Consider the following 6,330-nt stretch of genomic DNA (forward strand, 5'->3'; position numbering starts at 1 on the left):
GCAACCCTGTGGGGCAAAGTAGCGCTGCTCCTTCGGGTCTCCCAGATTGTAAATCTTTACTGGAGCACTAAAGAGCCTCATCTCTTTCTCAGAGTGGCTGGTGGGTTTGAACCGTTGACCTCGCCCACTGCGCCTCCCCCCTCCCCCCTCAGGGCTCCTTGCCACACACACACAGACACTTGAAAATCCTTGGATGGAAGAGTTAATCACAGCTCATGGGTTGTTTACTGGACACAGAAGATTGAATCAGAGCGGCTGCATTTGCAGAAGCAGAACTGCTGACGATTGATTCGAAACGTGACCTTGAGTACTTTTGTCCTTCCCTAGGTTTCCCGCCCCCAATCTAGGAAACAAGGCGAACACCCCCCACCGCACCCCCCACCGTGTTTATCTTGCTAAATCCCAAGGTTGTGAGCAGCAGCAATGCTCCTGGGAGGCCGAGGATGAAAAGAGGCCTTAGATGTAAACGATAAGCTATTCATCCTTAGCCCAGAAAAAAGAATGCTATTTCTGGAGACATAAATAGAATATGAAAGATTGTGAGATTGTGAGATGTCCTTGGGGGAGGGGAAAGAGGAGGGATTTATTTTCTAATGCCAGTCTATTTATAGCAATTTCGCTCTTCATCAAATTGAAAGGAGGAAGGCTGTACTAGAAGTCTGGCAAGAATAAAAACATCCATGCTTCTCCCCATCTCTTCAGGCGAATTACGTCACGAAGTAGGGTTGCTTTCAAGAAACTCTCACAGGGCCTCCCATCCAGAACCTGCTCTCGGATGGACAAGGAATCCAGTTTTAGTTGGTGTTAAGTGACTCCATCGATGCATTTAAAAAAATGATTACATTCTTTTGGATTCCTTTTCTTTGAGGGAGTCATGTTAGAACTGAGGTTTGGGAAAGAAGCTGCTTTAGACATGTTAGTAATCGAATAATTTCACCCACCACCCATCTGTCAGCTTGCCCAAATGTGGTGGTTTCTGTGTTGCTATGATACTGGAAGCTATGCCACCAGCAATTCATATGCAGGCAAGGGTCACCCCTGGCGGACAGGTTTCAGTTGAGCTCCCAGACTAAGACAGACTATGAAGAAAAGCCCAGGAATCCACTACCAAAAATTAGCCAGCGAATAGCAAAGTGTGGTGAAGAAAGCAGAGAGTGCCCAGGTACCAGAAAGAATAGCATCTAGGGTCTTAGAGGCTTGTCTTAAAATAGAGAGGCATTGGCTAAGTCCACATGGAAAAAGCACACCAGTTGTGTGATCCAAGAATTGTAAGCAATAAAATCCAAACCTGGAGGAGGGAATGGTATTAGAGCTTAAATTCTGAACATCTGGTTTTCAGAAGGCTGCAAATTGATAGTGAGAGCCCAAAATCTATTTGTTGGGTCCCCCGTGTGGATTAAGCCACTGGTGAATCCCCTCTGACTCTGGACCCGAAATGAGAAAGGGCTTGTTACCAGACAGAGCACATTGCAGGATGGGTCACTGCAATTGTACTTGGGTCCAAATATGACACCTTGTCAGTGATCTCCTTCTTGACCCAATGTGTAATTGCTCTAGTTTTTAATCTTTTCTGTTTTTTTATCAATTGAGGTTTCTTCTTCGCTTCATTGTGTCATTGCTGTTGGGGCATTTGTATTCTGTCTTGATTTTGTATGAAAACCAGATGGGATAAACCCTTAGAGACAACAACTGGATCAGTAGATTCAAAGGGGCATGAAAGAAGGGGGCAGGCAGGAACTGGAGGGCTAACAACAGCGAGTACAAGAAAGAAGAAACACCCTGGACTTGACGGTGGTGATGGTGCACAATTCTTATGACTGTGACTGAACTTCTGGAATGGATTTTATGTGATTTGTTCATTGATGAAATTGTTAAAACAAAGTAATTATTTAAAAGTTTTAAGATAGCTCCTCCCCTTTTTAGTAACCACTCTTTCTGAATGAGCCCAGAGTCCCTTTTAGCAGTCCCCAGAGCCGCCTCTCATTTTTTCTTGGGATCAAGCCTGGCTTCTTGGTGAGTTGCCTATTCGAGATGAGCTGTGGAGCCAACGCTGGTTATCCAAGTACCATGCCTGTCCCTCAAATCGAATCCGAATGGTGGAGGTTGAAAATACTCGTTGTAGTTGATCTGAGAGTTGGAAACTGGCTATAGCATGAGCCCTTAATACTGCTGTCTCGAGGTGGCTGTTCTGGCCAAAGATGGTTGAATGACTTGCAGAGCTCCTCTAAATTAAATAGCCAGTGAAAACCCTATAAAGCACAAGAGAATAGTATCCAATACCGTGCCGAACGAGAAGCTGGAAGAGGATTTGGAAGGTATTGAAAACCACACACGAGCTGCAACAATAGACTTGATCCTACCAAGTCTTCAGCAGGAGCAGGCAAATGTCACCAACCAGAGGCACCTCGAAAGACAGGTCTGGTGAGCTGCTTCTGAAAGGTCACAGCCTTGCCAACCCAATGGAGAAGTTCTACTAGTCAGAGTTGGCTGGATGGGAACTAACAACACAGACGATGGGCAAATAGTCCTGCCCCTTTCAGATTTCTTTAAAGCCACATTTGTGTAACTGCTCTTCGGGAAGAAGGCAAATTTGAGAATCCAAAGAGTTCACAGAATCGAGAGAAGAAATCCGGATTTCGTTCCCTACATTGAGCGTGGCTTTGGTAAACATGGGAGCCCTGGTGGTGCAGTGAGCTAAGTGTTGGCCAGCTAATCACAAGGTTAGTGATTCAAATCCACTAGCCGCTCAGCAGGAGAAAGATGAAACTGTTTGTTCCCCTGAAGATTTAGAGTCTCAGAAGCTCTATTTAGGTTCAAGATGTGTCAGGATTGACCCAGTGACGGTGGGTTTGGCTTTAGTAAACAGTGGTTTCTAGACAGCTCAGTATTTGTGGACTGTTATTCTGATTCCAATTCTCAGCCGGGCAAGTTTCCTAATGTGGGTCTGCTATGGAGATTGGGAACTGGGGAAACAGTCGGGCTTTAAAGGCACACACATACACACACACACACACAATCCCTTACATATATGTTCAAATGTAACAACGCTCAAACTCATTCAATGAGTCCTCATTTCCTACCAAATGAAGTGTAGCTCTTTTGTGTAAAATTTAAACTTCTCAGTAAATATGTCCCTATCTGCAAGCTTTAACTCTATCATGCCACCTGCCCCCATAGAACCTCTTCTTTGGTCAAACTAAACATTTAATACTCAATTTGGCTGGTAAACAAGCGGCCATCTAGCTCAGAAGCAACAAAGCCCACATGGAAGAAGCACACCAGCCAGTGCGATCACGAGGTGCTGAAAGGATCAGGTATCAGGCATCATCAGAACAAAAAATTTTACCATAGTGAATGAGGGGGGGCAGTCCGGAGTGGAGACCCAAAGCCCATTTGTAGGCCACTGGAAATCCCCTTGCAGAGGGGTCTCGGGGAGGAGACGAGCCAGTCAGGGTGCGATGTAGCAACGATGAAAAATACAACTTTCCTCTAGTTCCTAAATGCTTCCTCCCCCCACCCCACTATCATGATCCGAATTCTACCTTGCAAGTCTGGCTGGACTGGAGGATGTACACTGGTACAGATAGGAACTGGAAATACAGGGAATCCAGGGAGGATGATCCCTTCAGGACCAGTGGTGTGAGTGGCAATACTGGGAGGGTAGAGGGAGGGTGGGTTGGAAAGGGGGAATGGATTACAAGGATCTACATGTGACCTCCTCCCTGGGGGACGGACAACAGAAAAGTGGGTGAGGGGAGACGTCGGACAGGGCAAGATATGACAAAATAATAATTTATAAATTATCAAGGGTTCATGAGGGAGTGGGGAGCAGGGAGGGAGGGGATAAAAACAAGGACCTGATGCCGGGGGCTTAAGTGGAGAGCAAATGTTTTGAGACTGATGAGGCAATGAATGTACAAATGTGCTTTACACAATTGATGCATGTATGGATTGTGATAAGTGTTGTATGAGCCCCTAATAAATCGATTTTAAAAATACTCAATTTGGCAAGACTTTTTTTCTGCCCTATCTTACAGTTCCACTCAGACAACTTCCTATCTCCTACTTTTGCATGTTGAAACCATTTCCAACTGTCAAGGTTACTAGCTGGGGCATATTTCTTCCGACCACAGATGCTATACCATGTCACTTCTTGCCTGATAACAGAGTCAGAAGACTGACTAGTGGGAAAGGAGGATTCTGGTCTAATTAGTATGTCTGTTGCTCACTGCTTTTGAGTCAGTCACAGACAACCCCATGTATGTCAGAATCAGACCATGGTGATCTATCAAGTTTCTATGGATTGATTTTTGGAAGTGGATTGCCCATCCTTTCCTCCAAATCTTTGTCTACAAACTCCCATGAGACCCATTCAGCACCCTAGCAATACAAGGCTCCACTTACAGTGACTGGACCCAGTTCTCCTGCACAGAAGGGTAGAATTCTACCACTAATCTAACACTGCCCCTCGATTAGTATGTCTAAACCTCACATATGCTCACAAAACAACATGCCTGGGCTGGAAACTAGGTGAATGAATGAACGAACGGACGGACGGAGGAACGGACGAACGAACGGATGTCCCTCCCAACCTTTCCCGTAGATCAAAAAATTTCTGGAGGTAGGAGTGCCAGATTTAGCAATATAGAGATCGCCCACCTATATATTAATTCCAGATAGACAACAAATAGTTTTTTGTTTAAACATGTGCCATGAAACATTTGCGACATATTCCAAAATCATTCATTGTTTATTTGAAATGCAAATGCAACTGGGCTGCCGGTATTTTATTTTATTTGACACCCGTACTGGGAGAGCAGGGGTTCCCCAGCCGCCTGCCTCCCCTCCCAGCAGGTGCTCAGCATCTGTGCAATTATTAGAGCAAAAGCCAAACCAGCCCCGCAGCTTCCCGTTGCGGGAGGAGCATGTGACAGGGAACGACAGACACCCTGGTTGGAGACCGTCACGGAAACTGGCCAGGGGAGCGGCATTCGGGAGGCAGCCTCTCCCGAAGGCTCGCGGGACCCCTGCACAGGCTCCAGCTGGCCCAGCCCTCTATCTCGTGACTAGCCGACTGGGGCTGGGGGCGGGGCTGACCGGCTTCTCCGCCGCTGCCTATGATTGGCGAGGCCTGCCATCACTCAGGTGAGGCGCCGCCCCCTATCCTAACGCGTCTCAGGCTACGTAACCGCCGTAGGCAGCGGCGTAGGAGGCGATTGGCGGGGAAGGAAGGTATTGAAAACCACACACGAGCTGCAACAATAGACTTGATCCTACCAAGTCTTCAGCAGGAGCAGGCAAATGTCACCAACCAGAGGCACCTCGAAAGACAGGTCTGGTGAGCTGCTTCTGAAAGGTCACAGCCTTGCCAACCCAATGGAGAAGTTCTACTAGTCAGAGTTGGCTGGATGGGAACTAACAACACAGACGATGGGCAAATAGTCCTGCCCCTTTCAGATTTCTTTAAAGCCACATTTGTGTAACTGCTCTTCGGGAAGAAGGCAAATTTGAGAATCCAAAGAGTTCACAGAATCGAGAGAAGAAATCCGGATTTCGTTCCCTACATTGAGCGTGGCTTTGGTAAACATGGGAGCCCTGGTGGTGCAGTGAGCTAAGTGTTGGCCAGCTAATCACAAGGTTAGTGATTCAAATCCACTAGCCGCTCAGCAGGAGAAAGATGAAACTGTTTGTTCCCCTGAAGATTTAGAGTCTCAGAAGCTCTATTTAGGTTCAAGATGTGTCAGGATTGACCCAGTGACGGTGGGTTTGGCTTTAGTAAACAGTGGTTTCTAGACAGCTCAGTATTTGTGGACTGTTATTCTGATTCCAATTCTCAGCCGGGCAAGTTTCCTAATGTGGGTCTGCTATGGAGATTGGGAACTGGGGAAACAGTCGGGCTTTAAAGGCACACACATACACACACACACACACAATCCCTTACATATATGTTCAAATGTAACAACGCTCAAACTCATTCAATGAGTCCTCATTTCCTACCAAATGAAGTGTAGCTCTTTTGTGTAAAATTTAAACTTCTCAGTAAATATGTCCCTATCTGCAAGCTTTAACTCTATCATGCCACCTGCCCCCATAGAACCTCTTCTTTGGTCAAACTAAACATTTAATACTCAATTTGGCTGGTAAACAAGCGGCCATCTAGCTCAGAAGCAACAAAGCCCACATGGAAGAAGCACACCAGCCAGTGCGATCACGAGGTGCTGAAAGGATCAGGTATCAGGCATCATCAGAACAAAAAATTTTACCATAGTGAATGAGGGGGGGAGTGTGGAGTGGAGACCCAAAGCCCATTTGTAGGCCACTGGACATCCC

This window comes from Echinops telfairi, unplaced genomic scaffold (genome assembly GCF_000313985.2).
Source record: "Echinops telfairi isolate 266 unplaced genomic scaffold, ASM31398v2 ScPeMD7_26;HRSCAF=91, whole genome shotgun sequence".
NCBI lineage: Eukaryota > Metazoa > Chordata > Mammalia > Afrosoricida > Tenrecidae > Echinops > Echinops telfairi.